The sequence below is a fragment of the Vicugna pacos genome, chromosome 14 (genome assembly GCF_048564905.1).
Source record: "Vicugna pacos chromosome 14, VicPac4, whole genome shotgun sequence".
Taxonomy (NCBI): Eukaryota; Metazoa; Chordata; class Mammalia; order Artiodactyla; family Camelidae; genus Vicugna; species Vicugna pacos.
Window position 1 is genome coordinate 1,861,396 of NC_133000.1, and position 16,662 is coordinate 1,878,057.

Here is a 16,662-nt window from a genome sequence, read left to right on the forward strand (position 1 = left end):
GTAACTGTCACAATACTTTTAATTCCTTTCTGGAAGTTTATATAGAGTTACATGTGCTCTTATCATACGATCTAACAACTCCACACTCAGGCATTTACGCAAGAGAAAGGATAACACACATGCATGAAGAGGCTTCTACGTGGAAGATCGCAGAGGTGCTGTGAATCACAGCCCTAACCTGGAAACAAGCCAAATGCCCATCACCTGGAGAACAGAGAAGCAAGCTGTGTCATGTTCCTGCAATGGGATTCTGCTCAGCAGCTAAAGGGAATAAGCTGCTGATACACTCAACATCATGGGTGTCAAAAACTTTATGCTGAGAAAACCAGGCCAAACAGAAAAGAGTGTCACACATTGTACATGAATCAATTTATATGAAACTCTAGGAAAAGTATTTAATTTTTAGCAACAGAAAGTCATTGTCTGAGGCCAGGGATGGTGGTGAGATAGACTGTTGAAGAGGTGAGGGATCTTAGCAATGATGGAAACGTTCTGCATCTTGACTGGGGTGGTGACTACATGTGTATACACGTTTGTCAAAACCAACTAAACTATACATTTCCAGTGTCTGTATTATATTGTACATAAAGAATACCTAAATCTAAATGATTTTAAAAGACAATGTAGAAAGGAATTTTCAGGAGCACTTCCATTAGGTAAGACAGAAATAATACCAGGTTCTTTTGGGTCAAAATTTATTTTTATTTAAAGTGTTTTTAGATGAGTAATTGTAATGTGACGCCTGGAGGAATCTGTTAAACTTCTAATGAAATATATTTTCATCTCTTTGTAGTGTACCACATAAATAAGTAGCTGTGGATATTTGAGAAATATATCTGGGTCAGCATTCAATACATTAAATAATACATATACATGTGTAAGATTACACACAACTGAAGTTTCTTACAGTTAAGTATATTAATATTGTCTTATGTAAGTATAAAATATTTCATAATCCATATTTTCATAATATTTGAGCTCCAGCAAATTGTACAATGGTTTCCTGTGACAAAAGTTTTATTATTTTGCCTAATCTCTTTGCAGCAAGAATGCAATTATCACCAATAATTATAATCCAGAGACAAAAAAAAATTCCTGAAGAAAGGACCAAATTGTTCTTTGTCACTATGATGCTCTTGGGTTTAATTTTTGCCTCAGTTAAATGAAAATGGTTGATGGACTTTAATTTCATTTTAGCCCTTTAATACTACAGTAAATAGTTAATCTCTTATGATGAAATGTAGTCATGTTTAATAATTCTGTCATTGTCTTTCACTGCAGCTCTGATTCTTAAAAGACCTTTGATCCCTAGATGAGGCTTTAGCAAATTTCCTCTCCACGTGCAGACACATCTTTCATCAGACGGAGGATTAACCAGGATTAGCGATCTTTCAGAGACAGGGACGTCCGGGATTCCATTTTCTGCAGTGATCCCTTTTCTGTGGATTATGGGGAGATGTAATGTATGAAATACAGTAGTTCTTCAATTTTTTATTTCTTTAAAATCTAAGTGAACGGAGAAAATGGAGTAGGGAGGAAAACTATGAAAACATGTTTTAAAACCTGCAGTGAACTGAATTTGGAAGGAAACGGAAATACTCAGTGCTGTGTGAAGAGAGCTAGGGAAGTTCTCCCCAGAAACAGTGTTTTTCATGAAGAAATCCCGAGATCACCGTTCTTTACGGGCCTTTCCTGGCCCACAGGATTCCCTCAAAGACAGTGTGTTGAGTGCCAAGGAAGCTTTCCAGGATTTTCCATGAATTCCCAGTGAAAAGGTGTGTGCATTCCCTTTGAAGTCTAAAGAGCATTCCTTTAAACCATTACTGAAAAAACAATAATAATAACTTATGAATGGAGTAGGATCTTTAGGGGGGAAAAGCCCACCTTTCATATAACTTCCGGGCGGAGGGGGTAAAACGAAAGTTGTTTTAGAACCCCTACCATCTCGGCGTTACCTCACCAAAGACCAGCATCACCAGAGGTTCAGCGCGTGGTACCCGCGAGCGCACAGGATGCTGGTGCGCACGCACGTGCACGTACGCGGACACACGCGCAGTCCGCGCACGAGCACGGACGCACGCACGAGCACGGACGGACGCACGCACGTGCACAGATGCACGCTTGAGCACAGACGCATGCGCACGCGCACGACGGGGCTCCGCAGGGGAGGACGGTGGTCCAGAGAGCGGCTGGGTTGAGGGCCTCAGCGCTCGGGGACTTCCGTTTCCAGGGCCGCCTGCCTGAGGCCGAGACGAGGGAGGTGGCCTCCGTCAGCCTGTGAGGAGCCACTGGGTCCTCCCCAGCCGGGAGGGCTGCACTTGACACCGACAGGGAGGAACCTCAGGCTCGTCCTGATAGAGGCCTTTTTGACAAGGATGCGCTTAGGTACCAGGAGGGACCGTCGCCTTGGTGACGGCCCCTCCCCAGAACTGCGTCTCCATCAGTGCGACGGTCCGATGGCCCGAGCGTCCCGCGTATGTCCTGGGGGCTGGGGTGCGGGGCGGCGGGGTGACGGCTGCACTTCTCACCGCCGTTCTCGGCTCTCTGCCGCCCGTTCCCTGTGACAGACAGTTTTTGAAAGTTCCCTTCAGCCTGTTTTGCCTTCAGTTAAAACTTTATGTGGTTTCTCTGTTTTAAAGCCAGATAGATACGTACGTACACATACATGTACACACACCCGTAAAAGCATGAGTGGGGAGAAAAAGATGTTCAGCACCTCACATCAAACTCCCTGCCTTTACTTTTTCACCTTCCGTTTCTCATCTCCCTTTCTCTCTCCTTTATTTGCTGGTAATTAATAGAAATTTCGTTTTAACTGATTTCAAAGCTGAATATACGTCCTGCAAAACTCTACAGATTGTATGGTTTAAATACAACTCCACCTGTTGAGGAAATTGGGTCCAGCCTGCACACAGCGACCACACTAGGGAGGCAGGTACCTGCAGACTTGCATCCTGTACCTGTGCCCGTCGGTGTGGTGTGGGAGGTGGCCCGTCCTAAGGCTAGACCACAAAGCCTTCAAAAAGCAGATCTTGTTTGTTTGTATCCCAGCCCAGACAAGCCACCTTTTAAATGATGCTTGCATACGGGGTCCCTATTAGGTAAAAATGGCATGCTAACTCTTTTGCACAAAATTTAAATACCCTTATCAAGACGTTTACGAATGAATTAAATAATACTTAATAATACTTTGGAGAAAACTGTTTAGAGACAAATATGAAGTAAGATTAGAGAGATACTGGCAGTTGATGACTCTTGGTAATAGAAATATGATAATTCACTATACTAAACTCTACTTTGTCATGTTTGAAAATTTCTAATGAAAACTAAGACAAAATTAATGCAAGAAAAAATAATATATTAATTTGTCCCTCATATAGTCAATACAAATAAATTTTCAGATATGTCCTTCATAATGACTAGCTGAATTCCTACTCAGTAGTCTGTAATTAGTCCTAAAAGGAACACAAAATGCCTATGTATGCATGGAGTTTGCGCTGGCCACCCGTCACTCAATATGGTATACACACACTGAAGCTAGAGGCTGGAAAACGGAATGCCTAGCATGATGTAGTTCTTCCCTTAGAGAGTTTTGGCATTTGGTTTATTTAAAAGAGAATTTTAACAAGTTAAATAAAACATTTCAAATGAAATTTAAATTACATAGCATAACATTTTATATATGTACATATGTAGTACTATAGTGAGGTCTACAAATTACAAAAAAATGATTGTATATGAAATAGAACTCTCATTCAGCATCGTCAACTACATAATACTTATTATTTTTAAAAGATCTAAGAAAACTAGTATTTATTAAACACCTGTAAGACTACATTATATCTTAGATAGTCATAAATAAGCTATTTATTAATACATTAATAAAGCAAAGCAAGTTTACTACTGGATTCTCTTATGAGACTCACGTTAATTCAGTAATGTCTGTATGTTCTCAAAAGAAGTGGGGGAATCAGACTTCCAATACAAGTTGTGAGTGTAAGTTTGATTTCTTAAATGAGCATATCAAGTACTTTCTCACTCAAAGGATTAGTATTAAATGATAACCCTTGCTTTAGATTTATAATTTCTTATCCTCTGAGGAAGTTGTACCTTCTTGGATATAAGGTCAGTGTCCAATGAAGTATAACACAAACTATAGATACAGTTTTTAATGTTCTAGTATCCACATTAAAAAGAAAGTAAAAAGAAGTAAGTGAAATTGATTTTAATATTTAATTCAATATACCTGAAATATAGTTTCAGTACAAATCAATATTATAAAGATTTTAATGAAATAACTTATTTTTTGTTTTGAATACTGAGTTTTTGAAATCTAGTGTGTGTTTTGTGCTTACAGACATCTTAATTTAAATATAAAGTTTCATTGGACATACTGGATCCGTATTTAGATTCCATAAAATTTATAGTTGAAAAAGGAGATTGAAATACTCAAGTTGTTCTAAATGTACTTAAAGTTTTCAGTAACTTGATACATCATCAGTTTTTAAACTTAAATGAAAATTAATAAATTAAAGTCACAGACTCTCAGTCCCACTAGTTCCAGTTCGGGAGGTTCGTGGCCCCACGTAGCTGGTAGCTGCCACATCAGGCACACAGCTCGGGCCCACGGTCTTCCTGCATGAGTGGTCGAGGCAGGGTCAGTGAAGAGCGGTGGACACCCATTTAAAGGGTGTATTTTAAAACGGAAAAAGAGGAAAATAGAAAGCGTTTCGGGCTTTTCCTCCCTCCCAGAAAATAGCAAGACACAGTTTAATTATTCTCACTTTTATAGTATTAGCCACAGATAAACATAGCAGCTGCAAAGTCTGTCTCGTACTCACCGTTATTCTTTCAAAGAATTACTACCATTTTGAGTATGAAATATTTGCCTTTGAATAAACAAACTCTGTAATTATTTCTCTTAAATATACAAAAATGTCCTGACAATAACTAGCTTGGATATTCCCAGTTTTATTTCCAAGCCTTGAGCTATGGGCTTATTTCAGGCTATAAAAACTGACATAGGGCAACTCCGAGCCACAGAAGTCCTGCTAAACACAATCCCAGTGACATTCAGAGCCACATGCTGCCAGGGGACACTCATTAGCTTTCCTCCACAAGCATCGTTACGTGGAATCTCTTCATGGCCCTGCAGTCTGGATTATTTTTTGAAATTCCTCCCACCTTTTCGTTCACTTTTTCTAATCAGAACGTCATGCAGCTTCACGTGGGGACTTTGGACGTTGGGTACTTGGAACACCACCGAGCTACAAGGACATGACGTGTGCTCTCACCCGAATAACTCATTCCAGTGTGATTACAGAAATCAAACACTCGTATAGCTCACAGACCGTGCCCCACACTGATCTCCGAATGTGACTCGTTCGGGTCGGTGCCATCCTCCCAGCACCCTGGGAGGTGTGTGTCATCGTCCTTCTCATTTTGCAGACACGGTGACCGTGCACAGAGAGGCTGGTGAGTCGCCCAGCATTACACAGCGGAAGCAGCGAAGGTGGTATTTGAACCCAGGCATCTGGTCTCAAAGTCCATGCTCATCCCCCACCCTCTGTGGCTCAGCCTCACCAGGGACTTCTCTGGCCCAGCCTCTTGAAGTTCCGTCCTGAAGTCGGCATGTATCTTTGGAATAACGTTTCCTCTGCAGCTGCTGGTCCTGTCACTCCAGGACACGTCAGCAGAGCCGATCCCCATGGACACAGTCTGAGGGCAGTGTAGGTGCCTGATGCCAGGATTCCACACGGCCCTGACCGCACCACAGAGACACTAGGGTTGCCGTGAGTCCCGGCCGGACCACCAGCCTCCGAGCCCCTCACCTTGTCCAGGAAGCACACTGGTGCTCAGGGCACTTGGAGCTTCTTTCATCAACTGTGGATTTAGGAGTTTTACTCCAATAAGACATGGTGAAAACCTCCCGCCTCCTGACCACGGTGCCCCTGTACGTGTAAGTGCTTTGAAGTTGGCTTATACTGAAGGTATCCTCTCTACCCACGGCTTTTCTCTGTCACCAGTAAACCTCTGATTGCCCTTCCTATAACGAATTTCTATTTTGATTGCTTTTTAGCAATTGGCTACGAATACACGTAGAGATGCAAGTACACGTCTTCCATCATTATCTGGTGACCCTGGGCCAGTGGCTCATATTTTTCTGAGCTGAGAATGATGGTGATGAGTTTCTTCCTTCAATTCTGGATAGCAGTAAATAATAGACTTTTTTTTTACCTCATGGTCCTACCAACCACTAATGTTTGGGTAAATGTCTTTAAAAACCTACTGCTCATACATCTGAAATTTTATTTAGACAGGTATGTTTCCACCTACCATTTCAAATGTGCTTTTATTTTTAACAATAAATTCTTAAAAATATCAACGTAAGTCAATATTTCAAAAATGCTGTGAAAGTTAAGTGACACTTCACTGTCGGTGTCGTCTTTGGAACAAACAATCTGTTGTCTTTGCTTTTCCTTGCGCCTACGATCCCTCCTGCGCGGCGGGGCTGCGCAGACGCGTGTTGAGCGGCCCTGCGGGGGTCTCTGACGGGTGGGGCGGGCGGTGGGGCGCCCGAGGCAGGCAGGGCAAGGCAGCCTTGCCGCGTCGCAGTCCGCACCCTGGTGCGCCTGTGTGGTCTTGAACCTGCTCCAGCTAAGGCTTCGTACTCACCCACCATCCTCTGGAACGACCAGAGGTCTCCCAAATCTTAACTGTGGCAAATCCAGTAATCAGCATGAACCCTCCTTACTTACCTTCTTAGCAACGGCTGACAAAGCTGCTCGCACTGCGAACATGCGACGGCTTGGCTTCCCATGCTCCTGGTTTTCCCTTCCTTCCCGGTGACTCCTTTGTGCTCCCCTTTGCTGCTTGTCACCTTGACCTTCAGATGCTGGACTGCTCTGAGCTCAAGCTGCAGACCTGATATTTCATCTCACCATGTTTGTATAGGGGATCACACACAGCCCCACACTTCACATAGCATCTGTCCACTGATGACTCGCAAATTTATTTTTTATTTTATTATTTTTATGGAAGTATAGTCAGTTACAATGTGTCAACCTCTGGTGCACAGCATCATGTCCCAGTCATGCATATACATACGTGTATTTGTTTTCACATTCTTTTTTTTAAAGGTTATTGCAAGGTATTGAATATAGTTCCCTGTGCTCTACAGAAGAAATTTGGTTTTTTAATCTATTTTTATATATAGTGGTTAACCTTTGCAAATCTCAGACTCCCAAATTTATCCCTTCCCACCCCCTTTCCCCCAGTTACCGTAAGATTATCTACTATGTCTGCGAGTCTGTTTCTGTTTTGTAGATGAGTTCATTAGTGTCCTCTTTTTTCTTTCTTTTTTTTTTTTTAGATTCCACGTATGAGCGATCTCATATGGTATTTGTCTTTTTCTTTCTGGCTTACTTCACTTAGAATGACGATCTCCAGGTCCATCCATGTTGCTGCAAATGGCATTATTTTATTTTTATGGCTGAGTAGTATTCCATCATATAAATATACCACAACTTCTTTATCCAGTCATCTGTCAATGAGCATTTAGGTTATTTCCATGCCTTGGCTGTTGTAAACAGTGCTGCTGTGAACACTGGGGTGCATGTATCTTTTCAAATTAGTGTTCCCTCCAGATATATGCCCAGGAGTGGACATATGCTGGATCCTATGGTAAGTCTATTTTTAGTTTTTTGAGGAATCTCCATACTGTTTTCCACAGTGGCTACACCAAGCTGCATTCCCACCAGCAGTGTAGGAGGGCTCGCTTTTCTCCTCAGCCTCTCCAGCATCTATCATTTGTGGGCTTTTTAATGATGGCCATTCTGACTGGTGTGAGGTGATCCCTTACTGTAGTTTTGAGAATTTCAGATTTAAATGTCTGGCCTTAACCTTGAACCTGACTGCTGTTAGAGTGATGTCTCTTCTATCCATTTACTTTCAATCTGTTTGTATCTTTGAATCGAAAATGTGTCTTCCATAGACAACATATAGTTGAACTTACGAGTCTGCACACGCATGAAGTATTACATTAGGTTTTTATCCACCAGGTATATTTATGTGTATCTAAATGGTCTTCTGAATCACTACATCTAACCCGTAAGGCGTATGTATGTTGGATGGGAGGGAAGGAAAGAGGTGTGAGAGAAAGGGCCGTCTGTCAGGGTAACTCCACAGCTGTTGACATAGCCAGTTGAGTGGATGAGTGTGGCATCGATTGGAACTGGAACACTGAAGAGGGCAGGGAAAATCCTGTTGGGAGAGGAAAGATCTGTCCAGAAGCTACTTAGACTGTGTTGAGAATTTAATGTGATAATGCCTGCAAGGGGGCTGAACACAGGGAGCACACGGTGTGCATACTGACCGTGGTGATGGTGATGGGGACGACTGCCTGGCGGCCGTGGGTCCCGCTGTACAGACATTTTGGACTCACTTCTGCCATCTTCAGCTCCGTATTAAACACCGTCAGAATGTGTCTCGTTGCCCAGCCTGTGTTCTGGCCCTAAATATAAATGTTAATGTTAATTCTCTTATACTCCTGGCATCTCAGTCTGCAGCTCTTTCTAATTTCACTGGGATAAACATAGCCAAGTATTTTCTTCCAAAATACATTTACAGCACATCCAAGGGTTTTCCTACAGACAGATTCCCAGGACATGAAGCGAAAACTAAAAGATGTAGGATAAACAAAAGCAACTCTGTTTACAAAAATTCAGCTTAAGATTGAACAGAGGAAGAATGAGTCAGCCCCACTCCCCATCAGCAGATGTGGTTAGCGGTCACTGTGGTTGCTTTTTTAATCTCTGTCAGTTGTGTTTTTTTAAACTTCAGCGTGCACAGGAGTCACCTGGCAGGCTGACTACAGTGAGGATTCCTAGGACCCACGGAGAATGCGGCTCGGTGCCTGGAATCAGTCGTGGGCAATTGCCTCTAACGTAATCATGAACGACGGCGAGGTGGGGCGCCCGCGGGTCCCGGGGGAGGAGCTGGCCGGCGCCCTGGTCACTCGTGTCGGGCCTGTCTTGGCGTCTCTGCTCGCTTGCGGGGACCACAGCCGTGGGCGCGCCGCTGCGCCTCCCGCCGCGGCTGCGCGGGGGCTGCGGCGGGTCCCCGGCTCTTCCTGCGGCGGCGGCGGCCGTGGCGTGGCTCGGCGGCCCCGCGGAGCAATGGCTGAGGGCGCGTCTCCTTAGGCAGAGCTGACCAACGCTGTTTTGAAAACATTTCAGCACAGATTTAAGGTGTTTATGGGATGTGTTCAGGGGAGTGGGTGTCAGAGCCAGTTACTATGTCATTGCTCAGGGTTTCCTGCCGTGTCGCTCAGCTCTGTCCTCCCTGCAGGAGGCTCTTAGAGCAAGAAAGAAGGTGCTGTCACAGCCTCAGTTTCCCCTCATGTCTCATTGGTGGCACTCTCAAGGTCACAGATGTTAGAAGGACAGGGTGGGGCCGTGTGCGGAGGAACGCGTCCTAACAGAACACGCGTCTGACCTGCACTGTGGCGTCTCTCCCAGCAGCAGAAATGAGAGTAGAGACAACTTTTACAAAATGGAAAGTGACTTTGAAAAACTATCAGTTCATGATCAAATAAATACCGTGAACAGTCTTTCGTGATTTAACCTGCTTTTTATTTAACGTAAAAGCTCCTTGGAAGTTGATTTGTGCCACAGGTTCCTGGGGCCGTGGGGCACAGCCTGTCCAGGCAGAGTTCTGCAGGGAAGTGCTCGTGGCTGCAGCTTCGTAGCACGGTTCTCACCATCTCCTCCTCGGCGGAGAGGCGGGAAACCTCGCAGCCATGAGGGAGCATCTGCGGTCATTTCAAAAACACTGGAAAAGTAGCAAGTAACTCTTTTTTCAGCTTTATTGAAGTAACATTGACGAAGAAAATTCTAAGATGTTTGCAGTCGACGGTGTGATGATTTGATACAGTGTACATTGTGCGCACACACAACACATCCACGTTTCCTCACAGAGGAAGTTCCCTGCGCTCCAAGCGCCTGCCTTGCTTGTTATCACTTCAGTGCCCTGGTACCTCAGTAAACATTGATGAATGAGTGAAATTCCCTAATTATTAGGTTACTTTGATTACCTTTCTCTACTAGAATATTTCTGTGTGTTTCCCACTCACCTGATCCTTTGCGCATTTCTGCAGTTGTTCCCAGTGCTTGGAACACGTCCACAGAAAAGCAGGCGCAGATTCTGGCCCTCCGAGGGTGCACTTCTTCCCGGGAAGAAGATGGGATATGGGGCTGCTACGCAGGGCCTCGCAGGCTTGCTGTTTTCCCTCACATCCCCCAGAAGGCTGTACTTCTGAGCTATCACCCTGGCTGCTCTGTGGAGAGTGGCCTGATTATAAGAGGGCAGGGGTGGAAGCAGGGTGACCAACTCTGCAGCCCAGGTGAGATGTGATGGGGACTCACATCCCAGTGGTGGCAGCGGAACCGGTAGGAAAGAGTCAGTGTCTTTGCCTTTGGCTCTGACGGAGTGGATTCCATCAGCCCGATGTCCTGCCTGGAGCAGTATGTAAAGCTGCTAAAATTGAAACAGCAGCAGCAGCAACCTGCTAGAGACTCTCTGTGTTCTCTGCAACAGCCAGGGCATCTACAGCTGGAGAGGCCAGGACGGTAAGAGACGGGACATGGCCCTGGGGGGAGCCTAGCGTACCCGCGGTCAAGGGAGACAAGCGTCGAGATTTAGGCGTACTGAGGCTGCCTGCATTTGAGAAGAGAAGAGCCTGGAGGAAAGGTGGTCATGGGGAAGTGAGCATCTTTGTGGAGGCAGGTGATGACGCATTAGGCTGAGAACACAGACATGGAAGTTCAGGACGAGACAAAGAGAAGGGGTCGTGCAACACTATGAGGTTTCAGATCAGATCCCCAAAGTACTATCCTGTAGGAGAAAGGGAAAATTAGAAAGTGTCCTTCACTGAGGCAGAAACACAATTTGAAACATCTCCAGCCAGAATGGACCAAGCAGGTCTGTCCCTGTTCAGCTATCCTCCAGAAAAAAGGAATAGTCCCTCGATGAAGGTGATGCTTTTCGCGCCTCTGTAGTATTTATACACAGTATCCTCCATGCGGTCATTTATCATCAAGCTATTAGGAGAGAGAGCCCGGCGATCAAAACCCAAGAGGGAAAACAGAGACCAGCCGCAGCTCCGCAGGGGGTGAAGAATTATCAGGTTAATATGTTCAAGGGGATCTGCCGAACAGAAGCAAATGGGAATTATAAAGCTATAAAACAACTGAAATCGGCTGCTCAGCCGATAGTCCCAGCGGCAGGCCAGACGCAGGAGAGCGGCTCACCCAGCGCAAGGCTGGGGCTGCAGGAGTGCCTGTTCCTGAAATGTGGGAGGAACCCTTTCCGAGTGAAAGGCAGGCCGCACAGAAGACTGGGGAGAGGCTCTGTGGGAGACCCGAGAGTGTGTGATGTGGCCCCAGACAGAGGGGACAGGCTGGGAGATGGACGCTCTACTGGAGGACACAGGAGCTGAGAATTTTCAAAACTGATGAAAGACACAAGTCAAAGATTAAAGAAAAACTCTGACCTCAAGCAAATTAAATTAAAAAGAAAAAACATACATCTGCACATTAGCAGCAGAGTAAAGCTGCCAAAAGGCGAAAAGGAAAATGTTCAAAGCATCTAAGGGAAAATAGACTCATTTCCTTAAAAGGAGCAACAGTCCTGGGAGCTGATTCTCAGCAGAAGTTACCCAAGCGTGAAGAAAATGGACCGGCCACTTCAGTGTGCTGGAGGAAGTGACCCCGACCCAGAACACTGCATCCAGCGGACACAATCCTCTGGAAAGAAAGACCTTTACACACACACAAGCCGTGAGGCTTTTCTAATAGCAAACCTGCAGTGAAAGAAATAGTCAGGACATTCTTCCAGCAACAGGAAAACGATGGAAACATGGAAGCAGAGAGAGGAGGGAGGAACAATGGAAAAAGTGAACATGTAGGTAAATTTAAAGGACGATTCCTCTACATAACACTAGTAGGCATGTCATATGCCTGAAAGTGCACGCACGACTGCAGTACAAGACATTAATAGCACTAAAAGGAGGCGAGGTCAGTGGAATTCAACCTTGCATTAATGAAGAAGTAATAAAACGTACGTCTTACTTAGAGTGGCCCCAGTCCATGCAGACTTTATGTTGAAGTCTATAGGGTTATACCAGTAAGCCTACAGAGAGGAAAAATGAAATAAAAAACAATCACAAATATTTGATTAACTTAAAACAATTTAATAAAGGGATAAAATAACCAGAGAGGACAGATAGTAAATAGTTTGTACATGTAATGTCAACTATATCAGTTAAATTAAAACTCCAATTAAAAGGCAAGGATTGGGGATTTTTTTTAAATCCCCAAATATATGCTATTTACAAGAGATATCCTTTAACTATAAGGATAAGGAAAGGTTAAAAGAATTGTAAGTTACATGAAGTGTAACCTTCAAGGCGGGAAGCACCACTGGAAACAGAGAGACGCTCCCTAACGATAAAAGGGCCAGTCAGCTAGGTCGATAAATTCAGAATTTGTTTGTAGCTAGTAAAATACGCTTCAAATATATGAATTAAAAGCTGAAAGAGCCAAAAAGAGGAATAGTCAAGTCCACAGTCACAATGAGAGTCTTTAACACTCGCTCTTAATTGCTAATGGAGCAGATTAAAAAGAATCATACACAGAATATTCAAATAACACTCGTAACAGATCTGGCCCAGCTGACTTCTCTAGAACACTGCGCTCACCTTCTCAGTGCACGTGGGATACTTACTGGAACAGGCTGTTTTCTGGGCTCTGAGGTGAGTCTCACCAAATTTCAAACCACTGAAATCATACAAAGTGTGTCTCTGCTACAGCAGAATTAAGCTACCTAGAAATAACATTTTTAGAAAATACTAAATGAAACATAAATACAATCCAGAATGCTGTACAGAAATGGCAATACATCATGACAACGTCGAGCAGTTTTAAGAATGAAATAGAAGCTAATAGTGTCAGTAACGCAGGCAGAAGTGAAGCAGCACGAAGGGCGAGTCCGTCCGGCACGTGTGACCTTTTCTCCTCCTCCTCCTTCTCGCCAAGCATCCGGCACTCGGGGCTGTGTGTTTGTACTCAGTCACCTTAGACTGGGGGCTCTGGGAAAGCCTCAGGGGAAACACAGTGACACAGTTTATGCTTGAAGCATAAAAGCAACAAGCAAGCTGAGGAGCACGACGGGATTCAGGTGATATTGTTCCTACGAGTCCTTTTTAGTGACGTCGAGGGTAGCTCCCTGCCACTCCTGGGGGCTCACGGCAGCCAAGGAAACAGTGGGGGGCCTGCCCTGAGTGGTGGGTGAAGACGAGCAGCATGCGCGTGGTCTGTGGAACTAACCAACGCACGCGACCCGGGAAAGGGACCTAAATGCTGTGCTGAGAGTGTAGAAAGTGTCCCACAAACGGGAGGAGGAGTGGGGGGTGCGCTTCGCCTCTAACAGCTGAGAGACAGAGGTACCAGGTCACGTGATGTTGAAGAGCCAAGTAGGAGGAACAGAAGGAGAGGCGCTAGGCAGCTGACACTGCTGACACTGGGGACGGAGAGAAGGAACGAGAGGGGAAAAACAAGAAATGAGGTAATTTTACAGTCGGCCATAGTTCAGAAAATAAAGCATTAAGTTATTACCTGTAGCTTTAATAACGATGGTTACTCCCAGTACAAAGACACACTCTTTGCTGATTATCAGGACTTCCTAAAGAAAATCAGAGAAAGGAGATCTCATTGAACATGAAAGTTATAAACCTGAAACCAGAACACGCCAGTCATGGCAATAAAATAAACAAGCTAAATGAACTGCGTTCACATATCAGAGAAAAAATAATTTCCGATGGGAACATTTCATGCCCAAGAAACACAGCTAAGGCAGAGCGATGAGCGAAGGGGGAGCGCCCGAGGTAAACGCCAGTAACGGGAAGGCGTAAGCCTCCAGTGTCTGGTCCGGCGGGCGGGGCGCTTACAGGCTGCTACTCTCTCCCGACAACAAGGAAGAAGCTGAGCAGACTGGGAAGTTTCGGAGAAGTGAGGTCACAGGGCAAATGACTGCCCCCAGATGGGACAGACAGGTGGATGCCGAGAACCCCGCCCAGAGGAGCAGAGACCTCTCCGGGAAGCCCTGCTCGGGCCGGGATACGGACACGGCCGCACGCCTGCTCTCGGGCCGCAGGGCGACTCGGCCGGAAAGCACTGGCAGGAGGGTAGTCATGAAGGGCCCAAGTGCCTGCACGCCAGATTACGTGCTTCCAAATAACTCACTCCTAAATAGCAGATCGGTCACAGGAGAAGCCTCAAGAGAAATATAAAACCACTAAAATCAAAGACATCGCAAGAGAACTAAATGTTTAATTCAAATCATTTGAACTGAATGAAAGTCAAAGCACGACTTACCAAACGTGTGAGACGCAGGACAGGCGCCGCTCGGCGGCAAAGCTGCAGCAGCGGATGCGCACACGGCAGAGGGAGGGAGGTCTAAGCCAGTAACCTAAGTTTCCACCTTAGGAAACTAGAAACGAGCAAATCAAGTTCAAGGAAACCAGCACAAAAGAAATAATGAAATTAGAGTAGAAGTCAATGAAATTGAAAATAAGAAATCAATAGAAAAAAAATCAACATAACCAAAAAAGTCGGCTTTTTGAAAAATCAAGAAAATCAGTAACTCTCCAGCCAGGCCAAGGAAGAGAGAGGATACAAATTACTAACAAGAGAAAGGAAAAAGGGAACATCACCACAGATCCACGGAGATGAGAATGGTAACTCCGGGGTACTATGAGCAGCTCGGTGCTCACTGCTTTGTGACCTAGATGAAGTGAGCCAGTTCTTTGAAAGGTGCATCTCTTAAAACTCATATAAAAGAGCTTTGTGAATCTGAACAGACCTGTATCTATTAAAGCGGTTAAATCAACAATTAACCTTCCAAAACAGAAAACAGCAGGCCCGCATGGGTTCACTGGTGATTTTTACCAAACACTGAGGGAAGACATTGTACCAGTTCTTTACAGTCTCTTCTGGAAGATAGAAACAAAGAAAACACTTCTTCACTCTGTAAGGCTTGCACGACATTAATACTAAAACCAGACAAAGACGTCACAGGGAAAGAAAAACGTGGGCTAAGTTCTCATGAATGTGGATGCAGCAATCCTTCACAAAAATGAGCAGATCAAACCTAGTCACGTATAAAAGGGATTACGCAACCTGGTGGGGTTTATATTAGCTTTGCAGGCCTGGTTTAACAGTCAAATATCAGTTAAAGAACTTCATCACGTTAACAGACTAAAGAAAAATTCACAGGATCTTATCAATAGATGCAGCAAAAGCATATGACAAAATTCAACACCCATTTGCGATTAAAAACTCTCAGCAAACTGGACATAAAGAACTTCCTCAACTGGAGAAAGAACATTATTTAAAAACCTACGGCTGACATCACGTTTCGGGACAGGGCGAAGATGCCCTCTCACCACTGGTTTCCAGCATTACAGTGGGTGCCCTGGCTAACACAGTAAGACAGGAAAAGGAAGTAAAAGCTAGACTGTGAAAGAGAAAGTACCTTGTTCCCAGATGGCATGACCGTCTGCGGAGACAACTGACTGAGGACTCCTGGAACTGACGCACAGTTAGTAAGCCAGGTTGCACGATCCAACGCTACTGTGCAACAGGTAACCCCTTTCCTTTGTGTGAGCAACGCACAAGTGGAACTTGACGTTGAAAGCACATTACAGGAGCAGTGTCAGCAAGGTGGCAGAGTGGGAGGTCCCAGCCTCTGACCCCCCAAAACGAGCAGCAGCAACGACAACCATCCTCCTATCCTTGAGTGAAAACAGCTCTGGGAGCACTCAGAGCCCACGAGAAAACCTCAGCAACACAGCGGAGCGGAAAACAGAAAACCTCAAAAAGGAGGGAAGGACGCCTTCATTTTGCCCGCTCAGCTCATCCTCCAGGTCAGCCCTCCTCAGCGCCAAAGGGAGCTCCTGGCTCTAGAAAGTGCCCCTCACCAGAGAAAGGAGAGCCGGGGGGCAGCCAGCTTCCCCAGGCTTGGGGGACACCACAGGAAGAAGAATTGCTCTGGCTGTAGCCCACCCAGAGGCTGGCGTGGCTGGGACAGCTGGACAGGCCTCGCGGAAAGGAAGGGCAGGCTCCAGGACGAAGGCCGGGCCGAGGAAGAGACCGTGGTTCCCAGTGGCCGGCCCATCGGAGGACCCCAGCCCCTCCGGAGTCCTTTCAGACGCCGCCAACTCCCTGCAGCTTCCTTCACGGACGGCCCGCCAGTGGACGGTCCCACAGGGGACGCCCGCCGCTTCCTCCGCCGAGCAGACCAACAGCCCGGCCGCGGCCGCGGCCCTGCGCATCTGAGCGGCCGCGGCGCGTGCCCGAGCTCCCGGCCCCGCCCGAGTGCCTGCGGCGGCCTCCGCCCCCGCCCAGGCGCGGGCAGGGGACGCCCACGGTCAGGGCTGCACTCCCGCAGGCCCCTCCAGCGGCACCGCCGGACCAGGCCCTCGCTGCTGGACGCGGAGGCACCGCTGACGCCACAGCACCTCCTGCAGCCTCTAAGGATCCCCCGGAGCTCTCGCCACCAAGCACCATGCAGTTGTCAACGTCGGGGACCCCAGCTGTCTAAGCC

At 46.0% G+C, this 16,662-nt stretch overlaps 1 long non-coding RNA gene across 2 annotated transcripts; it reads right to left on the reverse strand.

The window, feature by feature from the left end:
• Positions 1–12,234: 12,234 nt before the first annotated feature.
• LOC140685472 (uncharacterized) lies at positions 12,235–16,340 on the reverse strand. Of its 2 annotated transcripts, none has more exons than XR_012058710.1 (4): positions 16,037–16,340; positions 14,433–14,547; positions 13,674–13,740; positions 12,235–13,578 (listed from the first exon to the last, which is right to left on the reverse strand). It is a non-coding gene; the product is annotated as an uncharacterized lncRNA (long non-coding RNA). The 2 variants fall into 2 exon arrangements; XR_012058709.1 differs by lacking the exon at positions 16,037–16,340 and adding an exon at positions 15,592–16,024.
• Positions 16,341–16,662: the final 322 nt, after the last annotated feature.